The following is a 20242-nucleotide window of genomic DNA, read 5'->3' as shown; positions in this document are numbered from 1 at the left end:
AAACCAAGCCAATACAGGGGAATCTTTAATTGCCATTACCATCACATATGGTAAGTTCAGAATCACCCAGCTAGACCATGGTCTGGCGCATGTTTTGATACCTGATTCCCAGGATCAGAGTTAGAGGCTTTGACCCGTCGTTTTGGGCACAATTCGGTTTGCCGTATGCCTAGAATTCCCCATTCTTCCAGCAGAGTGGTCTTGTCTAAAGAGGGCAGGAACTCAGTGTGGTGCTCTGCTGGCACGTGGCAGTCCTCGCTTCCTGGTGTCAGCCGCCCCTTTAATAAGGTGACATGGTGGTGAGAGTGGAAGCCAGTGCTCTCCTGGTTGGGGCTCAGGAACCTCTTCTTTCCCCTGTTTTGACGCGGGCTTTTCCACACTTCTGTCTCGTCTCTGCCTCAATTTTCAGAAATCCCTAACTCGGTTATCATGACCTTCGCTTCCTTCGGGGTCCCAGGGCGTGGCGTGTGAGGAGGAAGGACTTCTGGCCATGAGGGGAAAGTGAGAGCACCTGGTGGGGAGAGGCCTTTTACATCGTCTTGGAGGGTGGCATTGTAAAGGCCGCTCCTGCTGGGCGACCTTGACCACTGACTGACTGGAAGACATTTTTTAAGAGCCTGAGACTAGAAATACTTGGATCTTTATAGATATGAAAGCACTTTGCAAAGCCCTGTACAAATATAAGGCAGTTCTATACTTGGGGGTATTTTTGTTCTCCAACATTCTAACCATTGTAAAAGGAAATTAAAATATAAAAGTACATGAGAGCAAAGTGTTTCAGTATTATTGGAAAAAGGCTTCAAATGAAAGAACAATGTGGCTTGTGTTTCTTTTAAGATGCTAAATTGCTTCCTTCCAGATTGAATGTAAAAGGTAATTTAATTGACCTCCTGAGTGTGAGTCTCAGAAATAATGGAACTTGGCAAAGTCTTGTGTCAGTTGAACTTTGTGAAGAAGTGGTGATGCTCAATCTATTTTTGTTGCTTTCTCAATTTTTAGGTTTGTTAGTATGTGTAAGTGCTTTGGGCTGGAGCTGCTGTCCTTCCCCAGTGGATCTTCTTAAAGGACATGGCCCCGGAGCTCCTGGGGGGTGTCCAACTCAGCCAGTCTGGGCCACAGAGTGACTGCATCTTAAAATGTCACGTGATTTCGGTTTGATCGACTTGTTGCTTGTTGGGTTAGGTATTTCCCAATTACATTTTGATCTGATTTGGTTGCACTTGGGAGTATTGAGGGCTGTGTGTTTGACCCTTCTCCTGTAGAGTGACGGATGGAGAGCAGATCCTGGGAATGCTGAGAGTCAGAGGCATGGGAAGGAAAGGCACGGGTGGGCACGCACTCAACTAAGGTCACAAATCTGTGGAAACAAGCCTGTGGTCTGCTGTCACTGTCGAGATGGGTCTGAGAAGATTTGACTTGGGGTGTTTATTCCGACATATTTATTGTGAATGATGATGTAATAAAGGGGCTTAGCTGGAATGTTCTGTTTATTTCTTGGCTCATATCCTGCTTCCCTCGGCCATTTAATCCACTTACCTGAATGGGTGACACTTCAGCTTGTCTTTGGCAGCACCGCAGATGCCTTGTTATTGCAGGTTACCCGCCTTCTGTGCATCTGAGATCTCCTTGACGTGGGCCCTGCTCTCACCTGGGTACAATGTGCTCCATCCGTGCTTTCTCTTTCTGGGCAGTCAGTCTCTGTAGAGGATCCATTTCCCTTCCTGGAAGCCTCACCCTGGGTCTCCTCCAAGGCTCGGCCTCTCTTGCTTGTGTCCTTCTCCCTCACATTTTCCTGGCAATAGTTTTAAATGGTTTGTGCTGTCTAAGTCACCATTAGCAGTGCCCATGAGTCTGTGATGCCACCTCCTGGATGACTCTGCCTTGCTCTTTGGGCCGTCTGTCATTGGGGCTCTTCTGAGGTCACACAGTTCCAAAGGGCCTCAGGGAGCAGCGAGGGATGGTCCTGAGAAGAAGGGCCTTTGCAGCAAGGAGCGTCTGGCCACCATGGGAAGGTCCTTGGGAGATTGCCGGGTGTTATCCTTCCCTCTCTCCTGTCCTGCTTGTCGGCCCTCCACAGTGACTAGACGGCCCGTGTAGACTGACTTTGTGTCCTGGGTGTCCATCCAGGGGTTCTCTGTGGTTTTCCTTTATGGCTGGTTGGCATGAACCAGGGAACGTGAATACACACAAACCTGCACACAATATGTATATACACAGACACACATATATGTATACAGTATACATAATACATGTAAAGTGAACAAGTTTAAATATTTACATACACACGCACTCAGTGCAAGGTGGTTTGGGAGAGCCGTAGCCATCCAAGGCAGGCGATCAGGAACGGCTCCAAGCAGCAGATTGTGCCTCAGCTGTGTCTTAAAGGCAGAAAGGCTCTGTACGAGGCACCAGAAGGAGGAGGAGGAGCATCCTGGGCGTGGGGGCAGCCAGACAAAGCCTAGAGCGTCTGAAGAAGAGCAGGAGGACGAGGATGGCGAGTGATGTCTGGTGAGGCTCTGAGGGGCTCCCGAGCCCGGGCAGGAGGTGGTGTCTCAGCGGACAGGCAGTGGGAAGCCACTGGAACTGAGTACCCTGGTCAGATGTGGGGTTGGCAGCAGCATGGAGGATGGGAGTCCTGTTAAGGCTGATGAGATGAGCCGGGTGAGGGGTGCCGGACGGGGGCCTGAACGAAGGGGGCAGTTTCCAAAGTAGGAGGAAGGCGGGATTGTATGAGAGATGTGGTGAAGGAGGGAACGGTGAGGTTATGTGGGATGAGGGAGGGGAGGACGTGGTGATAATACCAAAGTCAGGAGCCTTAGAGACTGTAAGCATGGCGGCACCTTGACCAGAAAGAGGGAGGCGTTGGGGGACAAGGGGACGAGCTCAAGTGTATACGTGATGCTGCCAAGCAGAGAAACATGGCGATCCACAGCACAGTGAAAAGCAGGGAGGAGAAGGGGCCTGTAGGAAACTGAGACCAACATCCAGCCAAGCCAGAGGGTTCTGAGATCAGGTCTAGGCACGCCTGAAGACGGACGCACCTGCTGACAGTCACAGAATCACCTCTGGGGCCAGCGTGATGAAGGGTGAAGGGGAAGGTCACCCGAGAAGCCGAGGCTGGTGGGATGTGGCCGAGGTGGGCTTGGCTTCCACCTCTTCTGTCCTGCACCGCAGAGTTCAGGCTTAGGTGTGAGCCGGCTAGCAGGGCAGATAGCACATGGATTGGAAGCTTGTGTCCACAGGGGTGGGGTCTCTGCTTGTGGTTCACACCACCTGGGAGGTAAGACCCCTCCCAGCCCCATCTCCCACCTCTCCTGACTGGGTCTCCTGCTCACAATTGTCCACCCTGGCCTGCTTCCCTGCTGGAGCCAGGCTGTGGCTGCTGTCTGACGGCAGTGGCCTTGAAGCACAGTGAGTTTGACTTCATCATAATTTAAAAATAAATATAAAAGAATATTGCAGAGAGCACTTTTTGTTAGGGCCTGAGAGGAGGGATAGCACTTTCTGAATGTGGGCTTATGGACCATTCCTCTGACCTTCCTACAGGGACGTGGTGATGGGTATCAAGACTCTTTCCTCATAACAGGCAGCTCTCCATCAATCTTGAAAATGCGTCTTAGCTAATTAGGGTTGGAAAGTCAGAAGAAAAAAACAAAACAGGAAAAAACTCGCAGGAGGTCAGTTTTATTAAGGCCCCGGTTTAATGTCCACCTTAATCGAGTGACCTGCAGATTGGCCTGGAAGCAGACTTACCATAGAACCTTTGCATTGTCAAGGTTACACTTATCCTGCCATAATCAGTCCTCACTGATAGGCAGGTATAGATGCTACTCTTTGTAAGACTTACAAAGCAATGTGGTTTTCAAGAAGCTGGACAAGGGAGGCAAAGAAGGAGTGAGGAATATTGATCACCATCATTCACAAAAGAAAAGAGCTACTGATTGGATCTCCCGGTTATGTTATGTGTTGATCAGTTTAAGAGCAGACTTCCACTGCCGAGGAAACCACAAAATCACAGAATTTAAAAATAATTTTTTGTTGGAAGGCAAAAGTTAAGCATCTTCTTAAAGAGAATGCTCTGCCGTGGGCTTATTAATAGACTTAGGCACTGTTCCTAATATATCAGGACCCACGTTTAAGCGAGTGCTAAATTTAAAAATATGGTCATACAAAAGCTTTTAACTTTGTAGCATGAAACTTGCTTGATAATTTCTTTGTCTAACACCTCATAAAATTCATTCTCCCAGAATTGTGGAAAAGTTAAGCATAGTCGACCCTTATTATAAAGTTTCCTGTTACAAGGATGCATGGCTTACACATATGTTATACTTTATTATTAAAAAAAATTCCTCCCTATAACACCCTCTTTGTTGTAACCCTCAACATGCTTTGCCTTCAGGCTAGATCTGTAAATGAAAGTAAAACGAATTCAGACAGATTGGTGAGAAAGAAAATGCTGGTTTCTTTTTCTCTCTTACTGAGGTCTTTCTTTTGCTCCCCAGTGGTTCTTCAACATCCAAAGTTTGTTTCTTCTTTAACATTTTCATATTCTTTTGATGTATTTCATTTTAAAATACGAGATGATAAAACCAGGTTCCATCATCCTGGAAACTAGCATAGTACGCGACTTTTTCCCTAATCCCGCCGAGGTTTATCGGTAAGACAATGAACAGTATAAAACTTCTCTCCACTGTGAAAGGCCAAAGGAAAGTTTCCACTCACGCTTGTCAGTGCCTGGTTTTCCTTCAATGCATGAATATTATTTTCCAAATTAGATCTGTGAATGCTGCTCAGTTATTGTTTCCACATTGTATTATTCTGCCTTGTTTTAGCAAAGATTCAGTCGAGCGGCTTGAAGGATCTGACTCGGACAATGCAAGGAAATCAGGATTTAAAAAAGCTTGTGAAAATAGGGCTCAGAGCTCAGCCTGAGCCGCAGCATTGCGCCAGTCGCTCCTGAGTCGTTGGAGGGATCTCCAGTTTACTTAAGTTGTCTTTCACACTGGTTCTCCATTTTGTGGTGTTGGAAGATAAACACGAGCAATGTTGTTCTTCTCTTTGAAAAGAAAAAGGGAAAAATATGAAAACTTTTCCTGTGCATTTGTCTTTTAATTGCCATTTACAGTGTTGAAGGTGTTAGAAAATTGAATGAGCAGAAGTGTGATAATTCCTTTCTTTAGACAGATAAAACATTTGTCTAAGGCTTACTTCCTCTGGGCTAAGTGCAGGGGGTACAGATATGAATAACCAAGGCAGCCCTTGTCCTCAAGGAGCTTATACTCTAATGAGAGGGGACTTAAATGGGAGGAAAGAAAGAAGGAAGGAAGAGAAGAAAGGGAAGGAGAGAAGGAAGAAGGGGGGGAGAAAGGAAGTGTGGAAGGAAATAATTCATGAAGTGCTCACTATGGTCATGGGGGATAGAAATACAAATAAAAAGAAAGATAGGGTGGCTAAGGGGCCCCATAGTGCACAGAATGCTGGGCTCATCTTCCTGAGTTCAAATCTGGCCTCAGATTTACTTACTCGCTGTGTGACCCTCGGCGAGTCACTTCACCCCGTTCACCTCAGTTTCCTTATCTGTAAGATGAACTGGAGAAGGAAATGACAAACCATTTCAGGATCTCTGCCAAGAAAACTCAAAAAGGTCAGGAAGAGTAGAAGAATCAGATAGGACTGAATGAAACAAAAAGAAAGACGTGCCTGCCTTCAAGGGGCTTCCAGAAGTTCTCGTGGGAAGAAGACAGTGCATGGAAGGGTGCTGAAAGGGGGGCTGCAAGGGAACTGTCTGGTGGGGTGGCATGATTTAGAAGAATAGAAGCCAGGACCACGTCTGAGAGGGGATAATGAAGGCTGGCTGCCCTGGGCTTGTCTGCAAAATGAAACCCCAAGCAGATGCCCCCATGGGAGAAGAGAGTGAGTGGCCCTTGTGAAGGGCTGTTGCTGGCTGGCAAGGCTGAGGACTGAGGGGAATTCCAGGGTGAGAGAGCAGCAGAAACATGGTTTTGAGGTCTGGAAAGTCAGCGTGTTTGGGGTGTGTGCCTGGTGTCTGGGCAGTGGAGGAGGTGAAAGCCAGTGTCCAGGGGTGGAGACCAGGGTTGGGGCAGGGAGGAGATGAGGATGGGAGTGATAACCAGAGATGACTTGATAAAGTGCTAAGATCTCTATTAAATCTGTGCATAAATAGTGTTGTACTGAAAAAAGGACAAAGCCAGCTTTGCCCTGTCAGTGGGTATTATCCAACAACATCGGCAAGTGAAATCAGTGCTGTTAAAACCGCGTAAACACCCAGCAGACAGAACCTTCCCTCGGAGATGATGCAGAGAACCCCTCTTCTTCACCATGAAGCTTCAGAAGAGCCCCCCAAACTACTGATTTCTTGTCCACAGTGACACAGAAACCATGGGCATTATTTACTTACAATTCAAGCTTATTCTCAGAATGTGCCCGAGAGGGGTGATGGGAAGTTATGAGCAGGCTCTTGATTATGCCTCAGAGGACAGGGAGCTCCACGCCCCCCCACCCTTTTGGGTCCCCTTTAGACCCGGCACAGAAGGGTACACACACTATCTATGTTTGTCGGTTGGTCTCTTGACTCTCTGTCCACAGCTGTACTGGCACTGCTTCTTTGGAACGTTTGCCATCACAGAAAGAGCAGGAGGAGGTGACAGGAGGCAGCAAGGGCCAGGCCAGCAGAGCTATCTGGACCACCATATCCCCTTAGACCCTGATGGAGGCATCCCAGGAGTGAACTCCAAGCCTGGTGCTCTGTTCTCTGTGCCCACCCGGGCTTGGCCCATGCTTGGTGCTTAATCCAAGCTTGTTTGTTTTGGGTATTTAAAAGACCTGTTCTGTACCGGGACCATCACTGATTTACCTAAAGGTTGGGGTGTCTGAGAAAGAGTGGGCCGTTTCTGTTTCCTTGGAGAATGTGGCTGGTGGCTGGTCATCTTCAGATCATATGACAGTTTGGGATCCATTTCCTAGGCGGCGACTGTGAGCTGGTGTGACCTGGCTTTGTCTTCCGGATCAGTCCCCATTCGGGCTCTTTATAATAATAAACGATACACTTCAGAATGAATTCCAACTGAACCATCAATATGAATGTTAACTTTTATCCCTAACAAAGTAACAGGAAATAAGATCACCTAAAGTATGATTTAAATTAAAAACCAACCAGCTGAACCTTGGATCCAGACAGGTCAGTTTTTGGTTCCATCAAATGTTTTCAGTTCAGCTCAATTTGGAAGCATTTATTAAATGCCAGGAGACACAGAGCCAGTGACGAAAAGGCCTTCCCCTCTGGGACCTTGTGTTCCAGCTCTGTGGGCACTTTGGGGGCTTGGCCCAGAGGACCTATGAGATCTTGACACACTCCATGCTTAAGCAATGATGAGGTAATTTCAGGGCCTGGGGGATCAGGAGAGGCATCCCAAGAAGGGGGTCCCTCCCACAGAACTTTGAAGGGAGCTCCAGGGCTCAGGAGGCAGGGGTGAGGTGGGACCGTGCGTTCCTGCTGCCAGATTCATGCGGACGCTTCTCTTGGTCTTCAGTCTTGGCAGGCGTGGGCCCTGCTAGTGCCCCTTCCTGAGTGGTATCTTTGGCTGCCTGTGCTGACACCAGACTTTGGGCAGAGGGCTGAGGGGCTGGGCCTCATTTGGAGGTTCTTCATTGCTTCAGATAGGAAGCCAGCCGCCTCCGGCATCATTGCCTTCTGCACCCAGGCCCTTCCCCTCATCCCCCTTCTCTGGATGTGGCCATGTTCTTGATAGTGGTGGGGTCAGAAATACCCGTCATCTTCACTCCCCCCATGTCCTCCACACTGCAGTTAAAACCCTGAGAAAAATAGCGATTTCTAAACAAGTGTGTCCCAGCACAGTGTCTGGCACGTAGTCGGTGCTTAGTAAATAATTGGCATTTGATTGACACCCCCCACCTCTGGACCATGGCCAAGCCACTTAGCTCTGCCTGTCACCCATGCTCTCTTTGTGACTTATAGGTCGGGGAGGAGGCTCATCCCCTGGCTTCCAGGCAGTGTTCATCAGCCCTTGCCTTTACCGGACACAGGACCTTGACATTGTGTCCTTCCTATTCAGATCTGCGGTTTCACCTGGGCCCAGGCAAGGGTGACTTTTGAAATGTAGTGGTCCTCTCTGCTGCCTGGCACACAGCCTCAAAGGATCCGGGCTTTTTCCCTGACAGGTCTGAGCAGTGGAAGTGGCCCTGTAGCTGGTGCGACCCCCGCCTCCATCTGCTTTGCTTCCCTTAGCTTCTGGTCCAAGCGTTCATCCTTGTGACCCCAGAGAAGATCATTGGAGTTGGCTGGTTGTCTGACAAGGAGGGTGGTGGTCTTCCGCCAGACTTCATCTCAGCTCGGGGCATAGCTTCTGGCCTCTGTTAGTTTGGTGGGAGGGAGAAATCCACAGTCCGGGAGGCAACTGGCTGGCACGCAGGGAGGGGGTCCTGTCTGCTGAGAACTAAGGCCAGCAGAGAGGATTTTCCCAGGAGCCATCTCCAGACCATCTGAAATTGGATGAAACTTTACCAGCAGAGGTGATGCAGTGGAAACAATGTCATTGCCAAGAGACGTCCCTGAAGATGGTGGTCCTGAAGTATGAGGAACCTTTCCGTATGTATTCCTCGACAGCCGTGAGGTGGCGCAGAGCGCCAGGCCTGGAGTCAGGGGGGTCGGGGTTCTCACCCATAGTGATCCTGGGCAAGTTACCAAAACACTTCCTGCCTCAGTTTCCTCATCTGTGAAACGGGGATAATGATAGCACACTTCTGTAAGTGCTTGGCCCAGTGCCTGGTGCCTAATAGGAAGCAGGAAGGGAGACCCTGCTTTTCTGGGAGTCTTGTCGATGGCAGTGAATGGAGAAGGCTTGAGGGTTTTCATAAATAGATCACGTAACCCAGGCAGTGCCCAGCAGCCTTTCTCTGGAGCGGTCCTGGTGATACTTAATCAGACTGCTACCTCTTTAAAAGCAGAATCTGGCTTGTTGTTGTTGCTGTCTTTCTATTTCCACCATTTCACACTCTACTCATCATAGTCAGGACGTGCTTAATATCTATTGACCGAATTTTTCTCTAGTACTAAAAACGCTAGGATTGTAGCTTCACCTTGTTTGCAGAGTTAACGTCACCAAGAGGAGGAAGAGGCTGAGCCCAAACTCTCATTCCCGGCCATCTCTCTCCAAATGGGACTGGAGGAGGAGAGCGTGGCAGACACCGTCCAGCCCCCTCATCTCCATGACGTGGAAAGCCATTCCAGGCCAGGCCTGCCTTTGCCAGGAGGAGTATCGGGGCCTACTCGGATGGGAACCAGGGCCCTTTTCCCAAATACATTGCAAAGGACCCACGATTTTAAATGGTTGGTTCTCACCCAGCTCTTTCCCTCAACTTGGATAAAAATCTCGACTTCTTTTCTTTTCCAGACAGTTGGTGACTATGGGACCTGGAAGACAAGGGTCAAGTTAAGTCAACAAGTCTTCGTTTTTTAAATCCCTGCTGTATGTCAGGTCCTGTGCTGAGCGTTTGATCAGATGATCACTCTCAGGTTAGCTGACAGAGGTTAGCCCAGCCCACGATCTCCTTTTTCTTTTTGGGCCTTCCTCACCCTGTCACTCTGGCGTGATCCTCCCCACAGTCCGTAGATGAGGGAGTCTTCCCCTTCTTTGTGCATCAAGGCAACTTAAGCATTTCAGCTCAGGCCGTGAGGTTCTGTATTGTGCTCCCAGGGTGGGAGGCCTGCGTTCCCCTTGCTTTCTTTGACTCCTGAAGCACTGAAGTTTAAGAGATGGGGCTGAAGATGCTTTGCTAGCAGCAGCCGGTGTGGAGGTGCCGAAGACGGAGTCTCTCGTGCTGGTCCCTGATGAACGTTGAATGGGACTGAAGGATAAGGATTTATTCTAGAGGCTTTCTTTAAAAACTGCCCTTATACATGGAGCACTTTAAACAGAACTTTCAGCTAGACGGTGCAATGGAGAGAGTGCCAGGTTGAAATTGGGGAGTTGTGTCCCACTTTTTGTGACATCATTTGGGGTCTTCTTGGCAGAGATCCTGGAGAACTTCGCCATTTGCTTCTCCAGATCATTTTACAGATGAGGAAACTGAAGCCAATGGTGCGGTGCAGTGACTTGCCCAGGGTCACGCAGCTAGTGTCTGAGGCTGGATTTGAACTCAGGAGATAAGTCTTCCTGACTCCAGGCTCAGCACTTTATGTACTATTGTTAGGGCCACTAGCATTTATGTAGCACTCTCAGGCTCGCAAAGTGATTTGCGGATATTCTCTCCTTTGGTCTTCCTGACCTTGGGAGGCAGGTGCTATTTATTATTCCCATTTTATAGCTGAGGAAACAGGCAGGCAGAGATTGTTTAGATGACTTGCCCAGCATGGCGAGATTTGAACTCGGACCTTCCCGATTCCAGGCCTGGTCCTCTCTGCACTGCCCCCAATGTGGTCTCAGGTGCTTGCTCTCTGTGTTACCCCGGGTAGATCACGTAATCGCTGTCTGCTTCAGCTTCCTCATGTAAGCTGGTGATGATAATAGTACCCACCTCCCTGGTTAGTGGTGAGGATACAATTAGGCAGTATGTGCGAAGTGCCACCCACACCCTGTCACTGGCTCCTTGTGAAGCCCGAGGGCTCCTCTGATCATGTGTTCAGTGCATGCAATAAACCACCCCGCGAGGAGTGGCACAAGTCACAGTATAAGAGCCGACCAGAGTGAAGTCCAGGTATCAGAATATGAAGAAATGCTCATGGACCTCAGGGCGAGGCCCCTGACGGGTGAGCACTGGCTGACGCGTCGTGAAGTCATCAATTAAGTGGCAACAGCCTGTGTAACTTGAAGACCCTTCTTAAAGTTTACAATTATGTAGCAGATTTTGTCACTGCGTGTCATGTGGCTTTAAGTAAATTCTGATTTCATCATGATTAGTTGTATGAAAAACGTTTGGGGATCTGGTAGACTGAACGCTGAGGAAGTCATGGTGCAGAGGCCTAGGTTAAAGTGCATCTTAAAAGTCTTACCTACTGCCCGTTTTAATTGTGCGTTTATCCTAAGCACAAAAAGTAGAAAGAAGTGTTCTTATCGTAATGTCTTTGTGTGAGTAACACCCAAGCCCAAGCAACGGTAGCTGACCTGCTGCCGGCGGGGGGACCGTCCTCTTGAGACTGAGACTATTGAAACCATGTAGCGCACACTAAGTGATTCCATCTGATCTGCCGAAAATTACTGTGGGTTCCATTTTCACTTTATAAATATGTCACTGGCAAAGCCAACTGGCTGCCGTCAGCTTTTCTTCAAGATGGACGTTCCTGGCGGAGCGCTTGGAAGACTGCACTTCCAGAGTGAAGCATAAAAAACCTATTCACCAGTTACACATTAAAACAAAATGGCCAAAGGAAATGGGATGAGCTATAAAAAGCTCTGGGACAAAAAGTAGAATTTTCTAGGCAGTTTTCATTTATTTTTTTTAGTAGGTTTTTAAAAATAATTGGATCTAGCAGAACCAGCCTGCTTATAAAATGCAAAAAAGATTTAAAGTCACTTTTCTGACGATGCAGAGAAGAAATTAGAGTTGATGTAACAACTGTGTCTAAGTTGGGCATCTAGAATGTGGAGACTTTTAAAAACAAAAAGATGTGAACGCTGCTTGTTTTGGTTGTGTGGATGCTGAAGGGTAGACAGAAGGACGTGCCTGGGAATCAGAGGTGGAGTTCCAGGCCTCTTCCTGCCATGGCCTAACTGGCGTCTTTAAGAACCTCATGTCTTAAGTTGCTTTCTCTCCAGAATGGGCCTGGGTCTGGCAGTGCTTGACTTGATGCTTCACAGTGGCTTGAGATCTTCAGGGCTTGGGGATTTCCTTCATGAGAGAAATCGTGTACTGTCGTGTACTGTGTTGAACCCCTGGCTCTTGAACCCTATGTGGTGTGGAAAAATCCATGAGCAATAAAGAGTAGGCAAGCCTGTTTCCAGGCTAGTTAAATGTTTATTGAGGCCTGGGTGATGTGTTTGACAGGAGGTTCAGACAGATAAATGTTCAATGAGGGCCTTGCGGAGAAACCGACATTCTGATTGGGGACGGAGTCTCAGTATGCTGGAGGTCATCACGAGAATGATTGCAAGGAGTGACTTCTCTGATGGGGGAACCATGATATGGTAAAAATGGAGCCCCATGTTGCAGAGAAGTGATGGTGCTGTCAGCCTCAAGCAGGAATGATCCCCTGAGCTGCATACAAACTTAGAAAACCACAAAATCTACGTTGCATTCTATTTTTATTTTGTTAAACATTTCTCAATTACACTTTAATTTTTAATTTATCTTACAAAATTAAATTAAAATTTTAATTTCATGACATTTCCATTTAATAAAAATTACATTTTAATCTGGTTTGAGTAGCATTTGGAATTTTACCTGTAGCCCATGGATGAGTTTGACGACTGTGATATAAAGGAATGAATTCTCTAGGAAGACCTGTTTTCAAATGATATTTTATCCATTCTTACTGTAGTCCCCACAAAACATTTCCTACAAAATCTGGATTTATTTTAGAAAGAGAAGTTGTATCTACCTTTTTCAGGGGAACTTAATCTACCTAAGCTTTGCAGCTTCCATTCTGGGCCTGAGATGCCTTGATGGTGAGTCAATGAGTGTATAGTCCACTAACCTGCTGTATCTAACCAGTCTCAGCCCTCTTCTCTGCTTTTGTCCTGTGTTTCCAGAAACCATACCTCTAGTCCCTGGGGAAATTAATTCACTCAATTTTTGAATTTGTGCTCTGGGACTAAAAACTCTCTTGACTGATGAATGAATGAGTGAGTGCAAACTCCCCTAGCCCCATACTTAATCTGTAGACCAGGCCATGGCTCGTTTCCCACTCAGCTTTCCACCTGAGTCTTCTTGCCAGGCCCTTCCTCTCTCTCCCCTCTAATCTTCTGCTTCTTGCTGTGGGCACAGTAATCAAATCAATAACTTTGGCTTCTCAAAAGGGGGTGCCAATCATTTGCCTTATGGATCAGCTTGCCATCTTTGGGAATTGCTGTAGGAAAGCTCCTGTCTACTCTTCCCCTTAAGTATCTTTTTATTACCAACATTCTACCAGCATTGTGTTATAGCAAAACATGGAACGTGTCGGTCTCCAAAGGATTAAAAACAGCTTTCACAGAGGACAGTAGAAAGAAATGTGGTGAATGTGAGCAGGGCATAGCATGGGGCCCTGGGAAGATCAAGAGTCAAAGATGTCAACAAGGAATCATTGGCAGGTGGGTCGGTGGAGGGCTCTGCTGGTACCTTCCTGAGAGGAGGATGAGAGCAAGGCTCCTAGGGTGTGGGCATCATCCTGGAAACCGAGGGGATGGCACGGTCGGGACTGGTACAGGAGACGTTGTTTCTCATCTAAACGTTTGTTGGAAACAAAGCCTGGATGAAGTGCTGCCGTCGGCAGTCCTGAGAAGCCGGGAAGTTCTGCTCCGTTTCATTTTTATTTGTGGTCACCGTTCTCACACCGTTCTTGGGTGCTCTGAGTCAGTGGGTCTCATGCTCAGCTTCTTGCAGGCTTGCTTCCCCCTTCACTGATTGTTTTTACTCTTTTACTTGCCGATGCTGATCATAATTCAAATGAACAAATATTGATTAATTGTTTCGGGCTAGATATTGCTGCAGGCACTGGGGAAACATGGATGCACATGAACTAGGCCGTGCCCTTAAGGAGTTTACTGCCCATCGCTTCCTATGCAGTATCCCTTCCTTTGTCACCAGATGCAGCCACAGCTGAACTTTTGGCTTTGGGCCCTCCCATTTGTTAGTACTGGAGCTACTGGGAGCTGTCCTCTGAGGGGCTCATTCCCCGTCTCCTCTGCTTTTGTCATCTTAGCACTGTCCAGGGGGTTTTCTTGGCAAAGATGCAGGACTGGTTGGCCATTTCCTTCCCCAGTGGATCACTTTGCTATGTGGTCTGTTGGTCTTGGGTAGCCCTGCATGGCACAGCTCATGGTTTCATTTCACCATGACAAGGCAGTGATTGGGATGGGGGCAGTCTTTTACTTAGTAGGTGCTTAGGAAATGTTTGTGAATTTACTGATCATTGGAGGAGATACCCGCATTAGTCTGATTACACACACATTGGAGCGTCACAGTATTACTTTTATTTCCAGTCAGTCAGCAGGCATATGTTAATGGCCTGTTAAGTCTAGGTCCTGCATTAGGCACTGCTGTTATTGGTTGTTTGTTCTTGAAGAGGACCGCTTACATCACGAGGGTGATGTCTTCACTTGAATGTGAATCGGATTTAAGTGAGGCAGAGAGCTGTGCACAGTTGTCAGCCTCGGTCTGAGGCAGTCAGAGAGGCAAAAATGGGACCGTCCCTTCTCTCCAAGAACCACATACGCTCTGTTGGTGGGAACAACATGCACACATAAAAGATGAAACAGAAACTATAGAGTTATTACTGTTCGGTGCAAGGTATTCTTACAATCTCATACTTAGGCAGTTAACCTTTATTTCTCTAATCATGTAGCGAATGTAACACGTTTTGATTATGTGCTACATGAGAACTTGGTGTATATGTTCATATCCGTGTTTCTAATTTTGTAAACAAAATCGAGGTTGGAACAGATGCTTTTGATTTTCTGTATAATTGGGAAAAAGTGTTAGATCACTCAAAAAATTTCTTAACTCAAACAATTTGGGATATTTAGAAAATGCTTTTAGAGTATGCCAGTGTAAGTGTACAGACTTACTGGTGAGGAACCAGGATAATGGCAGCAGCTGGCCTTCATTCTTCACTAATTATCTGGGAGAGTATTTGAACAAAAGTCTTCCTGATTCCAGGCCTAGTAATCTATCCACTGCACTACCTAACTGCCTAATGTTTGTGATACCTTAAGTATTGAAATAACTTTATATAGAGTTACCGAGAAAACTGTTATGTTGTATTAATATTCACTATTACTTAATAAGTATTCAAATGAAAAGAAAATAAATTTAGACTCTTCCTTTTAAATCCATATGTCTATTGACATAATTGAATTTTGTGATGAGAATCATTCATTCATTGACTTTAACCTTTAACAGTATTTAGCAATTCTTGTTTCCTGGAAAGAGTATTATATATTTTTCAGGTCTACAGGAGAGATTAAATAATTAGCCTCTGTCTGGAAACCTAAAAAATCCTTTAAAAATCTTTATAAGTTACATGCCATCTGAAGAAATCATCAACGCCAGTTATTGGTGAGTCTTTGGTGTTCAGGATTTGAGAAGTCATTGACGATGATGACGGTGATGAAGGACATGTTGATGCAGTGGTGTTTTTCCTTGCAGTAGACGCAAAAAGCAGTCTTGCTTCTCTGAGACTCTTTGCATAATGGATTATCTTCCTTTGTTGATTTTGTTAATAAACGTTGTAAGATTTCCTTAAGGAAAAAGAAAATTGATTTTTATTTACAATTTTATCCTTTTGTTAAAGGAAAGTACTCTATTTGCCTTAGTAAATAATTACTGTAAAATAAAACAAATGTTACTCTTGGCATGACAAAATATTTCCTAGTCAAAAAAAAAACAAAGTCTGAAAGAGGGAAAAGGGTGTAGTATAATTGGTCAGGCCATCCTCAGCATCTTCACATTTTGCCCTGGAATTTAGATTGTTCCCCCCCGCCCCAGGAGGTTGGATTCTTGTAACTTTTCCATGTAAATTCACAAACATTTGGTGACAGAGTCTGAATGATGTCTTTGATTTTGCTGTGTTTGGACTCTGCAAATGAGGGGAGTCCGTTTTTGTAGCTTTTAAAGAAGGTAGTTTTTATATTTCTAGGCAAAATAGTTGACAATAGCTCGTATCCATTTCCCCTTGATTTTTTTTAAACAATGCCATTATTTATTTTTTAATTTTTCCAGGGTAGAATGGGACATGTATAGTATCTTATTATATATAATATACATATAATATATAATATATAAAAATAGATAAATTTCTAGCACCTTGTCAAGTATGCATTTCTTGGGTTGTCAGAAAAGCAGAGGTCTGATTGGTGAGAGATAGTTGATGAATTGTCTACACCTCCATTGGCCTCTTCACCGTGTGAAGGGAGAACAAGGACGGGCCTCTGCGGGTTGGGTGAGCCCTCTCTGGGGAGCTGAGAGGTTGCTGTGGATGACAGTCACACTGGATGGGAGCTGTACTGATCAACTCATTGATCCCTTTGGGGTCCGTGAGGAGTGCCAGTTGAAATGTTAACCAAAGGGACTTTGTTAGTTGGCTGTTAGCTTGGACACACAAAGAAGGTTTTGCTTTGTGAGATGGAAAATTTCAAGATAGTTTATTTAATTTCAAGATAATTTATTTAAGTGGCCCCTTTTTGTTTGTTTTTGAAATGGTACCTTATGAACTTGGGATCTGAGAATACACATTTTCTGGCATCACCGCAGACTGAGACTATGCAGTGTTTGAAAGGGTTCCGCCCCTCTCTTTGTGTGTGGCCTTCGACAAGCCATTGCCATACCCTGAATCTCTTGTTCTCAGCTCGGATATGGACTTATGTAATATCTGTAGCACAAAACTCACAGGGTTATGGTGGGAATCCATCCTGTGAAGTGCTCATGGTCCTCCCTGAGGCCTTGGGAGAGCACACTCACTGCACTAAGTCCGGAAGGACCTTGTCTTCAGAAGATCCGCCATGTTTGGTCCATCTCCCAGGGATCTTAAAGGGGCTCCAAGGAGCACATCATTCTCTGAGCCAATGGGAAGCTTGAGCCGAGATTACATTATAAACCTTGGAGACCAGTGGGGTCTCCACATTTTCTTTGAAAGCTGTGTTGGGTTACCTTTTGTGGATTTTAAGAAGTTATCATCTTAACAGTCAGTTTTATGGTGACCTTTCCATGATAATGCCTATTTTAGGAGCTTTATAAGTGGCACATAAAAAGCAGTAGGTTCTGTTAGGATGGATTCAGATTTAAGGTCTTGGCTTAAGTGGTTGTTTGCTTTCCTTTGACCAAGTGGATCGGCTCCTTGAAATTAGAGATGATTAGAGAGATTCTTGTGTGCACACTGAAAATACTTAGGTTATGTATGTGTGTGTCCAAAGTGAAATGGAAAGTTGATTATCTGAACTATTTAGGCCCCAGAGCACTTTCGTTTGAAAATTTTGGTTCCCTGCAAGGAAGTTCCCTCTCCTCCCTTTTCCATCCAAGCTCTCTCCCACATACTTATTGCAGATTATCTGAGCCTCTTCTGTCCCAAAGATGCTGTAGGATGTCCCAAGGGGACTTCAGCTCCCTTCATCCATTCCTCAGACCTTCTCACATCACCCATCCCTTCCTTTCTGCTTCTGATCACAGATAAAGGAATATCTGTTATTCACTAAAACCATGGATCCCATTTCCCCCGTCTTTTGCAGGTCTTGGTTCTAGGCGTTGTCTTCTCTCTTTCTTTGATTCATCTTTAATCCATTCCTCACTCTTGGTTTCTCTGTGTGATCCTACAAACATGCTCATGCCTGTATTCCTCAACCTGAAAGCACCTTCCTGTGACCCTTATGGCCCACGTCTCTATCGTTCCATTCCTCGTCTTGTTGTTCAGTCATGTCTGACTGCTTGTGACCCCATTTGAGGTTTTCTTGGCAGAGATACTGGAGTGGTTTGCCATTTCCTTCTCCAGCTCATTTTGCAGATGAGGAAACTGAGGCAAACAGGGTGAAGTGACTTGCCCAGGGTCACATAGCTGGTAAATGTCTGAGGCCAGATTTGAACCCAGGGCTTCCTGGCTCTAGGCCTGGATAGAGGTCCACTGTGCCATCTTGCTGCCCTTCCTCTCCTTACCCTCATTGTTCAGTTTCTTAAAAACGTTGCCCACTGCCAAGTCTTCCCCTTCCGTTTCTTCTTCAACATCCACCATCCAACCAGACTGCTTTCTCCAAAGTCCCTGCTGTGAAACAAGACCTCTGTCTTGTTGGCCAGTCAGTTTTCCTTAGATAGCTATGGCTTCTGCACTCACAAGAGATGTCCTAATTCCAGTGTCAATGGCCTTTTCCAATCCTCATCTTTCTTCCCCTGGCAGCTTTGACACTGTGGACTGTCCCACCTATTTCTTCCACTTTCTTAGAGAAATGGTCCCACCCCTCCCTTGGTTGGTCTTCTTTGTTGGCTCAGCATCCTCTCCTGGACTCCTCGATGTGGACGGTCTCCGGCGGGCTGTATTTGGCCACTTCCCTTACCTAACTGTGCATACTCCAGACGTGTCCATCCCTCTCCTGGCTTTAGCTAGCCCTCTTTGCAGACGGCCCCCACCTCAAAGTCTCTGTCCTGAGCTCACTCTCCTGAGAGTCATGCCACTGTCTAAAGGTGTCTGTCTACAAGATGGCCCCCTGGATGTTCAGCTAATTTCTCAGATTCTCCATGTCCCAAACTGGCCTTGATCTCTTTCCCCCAAATCTGCTTTCCCTTCTGATTTCGTGGTTCCCTCGGGAGGTGCCACATTCACATGGCTCTGACTTTCCTGGCCCCTCTCCTCTCACATCCAGCCTGCTGATACCCGTTATACAACACGGCTTGTGTCTCCCCCCTCCCTACTGCCTCCTGCCCCATCCACCCCATTCCCCTGCTGCCGTCAGTACCTGCTGGGATTGGTGTGATTGCCCCATAGTAGCTCCTCCTGCCTCACCTCTCTACTGATCACCATCATCATATCAGCTAGCATTATATAGCGTTTTGCAGAGCCTTTTAAATAAGCGGTCTCATTGAGCTATGTTGTTATCATTATCCTCATTGTACAGTTGAGGAAACTGAGGCTGAGAAGGATTAATCGGCTTGCCCAGGGTTCCACAGCTGGGAAGTGTCAGAGCCAGGATTCAAACTCAGATCTTCCTGACCCCAGTTACAACACTCTACCCACCATGCCACCAAGCTGCTACTGTAGAACAGAATCCAGGGTTTGTTCAAAGTGCACTTAAAAAAAATTAGGTCTGCCCCAGAAAATCTGGGGTGTCTGGCTGTCATTGGCAGCGGACTTCATTTTAGAAAACCTGCCTAAGGCAGATGCAATTAAAGAGCTGACTCAGGTTCCCCAGGACTGGCTTAGCACACTGTTCCTCCAGTAAATTCCTATCAACTCTTGGGTCAAACTGCTTAGTGAGAGTCTGAGTGTCCTGCAGCCTTATAATGCTTTACAAAGGAAAATAATAAAATTGAGTATAAACCCCCCACATTTATTAAGCGACAGTTTCTTAAACGCTTTGTGTGCAGAGCACGTGGCCAAGTGCTAGGGGAGATGAAAGGGTTCGATAAGGCCGGGTCCCTTCTCACGTGGAAGTTAGGGTCTTGTACAGGCACGTGGCATGTAGTCAAGCAGCAAGAATGCTAGGCAGTGTATGATGTTTAAGGAAAGTGCTTTGGGGGCTGAAGTCAGGACTGGCAAGGGGCTGGTCCCGGAAGCGTCCCGGGGAAGGTAACATCCGAGCTGGATTCTAAAGGATGTATAGAAAGCAGAAGGCAGGAGCTGGGCTGGGGCTGCCCTCCCAGGCACATGAAGCAGTGTGAGCAGTGGCAGGGATGGGGGAGAGTGCGGGACACACATGCAAGCCAGGAGTAGCCTTGTTCTGTTGGAGCAGGCTGTCCAGAGAGGTGATGCACGCAGCATTTATGGGTGAGGAAGACGGCACCAGACCTTGGCTTGCTTTGGAGCCCTGGCAGAGTTGAACTTTGTGCAGTAGGAACTGCTGGAGAATTTTGAGCTAAAGAGTAGACACCACCTATTTTGGGGAGATGGAAGACTTCATTCTTTCCTCACGAAGCTCATAATCTAGCTGGAGAGAAATCTGACCTTTGAGCCAAGAGTAACTGTCCTAAGAAGGTTGGTAACACAAGTGCACCTTGTCCTTTATATTAAGCAGCGTTGGCTAAAATGAGTTTTTCATGTTACTTAATTCTTCTGTTCATTACTTAATTCTGCAAGACCACTCTAAGAGCCAGAAACAAAAGCATCTCCTCATTCCTCACTAGAGGAAATCACGTCCTCACATAATTTGTGACAGGTCATGTGTTGGTTGAAATTTGGTCTCTATTTTTTCTGGTCTGAATTTTTTCAGTTCCAGGCACTTAATAAGTAACTATTTGGTGTAAGGCATTGAAATAGAAACACAAAAAGGGTGAAAGCAGTTCCTGCCCTCAAGGAGGTGGGGTGAAGGGGGAGTGCAAAAAGAATACACACACACATCTAGTCCAAAATATACACGAAGCAAATACACTG

At 46.4% G+C, this 20242-nt stretch overlaps 1 protein-coding gene across 3 annotated transcripts in view; it reads left to right on the top strand.

Annotated features, from left to right (window-relative positions):
• Window positions 1-20242, top strand: part of BBS9 (Bardet-Biedl syndrome 9) — a 339648-nt gene that overhangs the window by 47214 nt on the left and 272192 nt on the right. The window lies entirely within an intron of this gene.

This window comes from Petaurus breviceps, unplaced genomic scaffold (assembly GCF_028583685.1).
Source record: "Petaurus breviceps papuanus isolate PSGF00001 unplaced genomic scaffold, PetGlider_PUasm1.0 174, whole genome shotgun sequence".
Lineage (NCBI taxonomy): Eukaryota > Metazoa > Chordata > Mammalia > Diprotodontia > Petauridae > Petaurus > Petaurus breviceps.
Note: the sequence above shows the minus strand (reverse complement) of the source record. Positions and strands in the feature narration are given on the sequence as shown.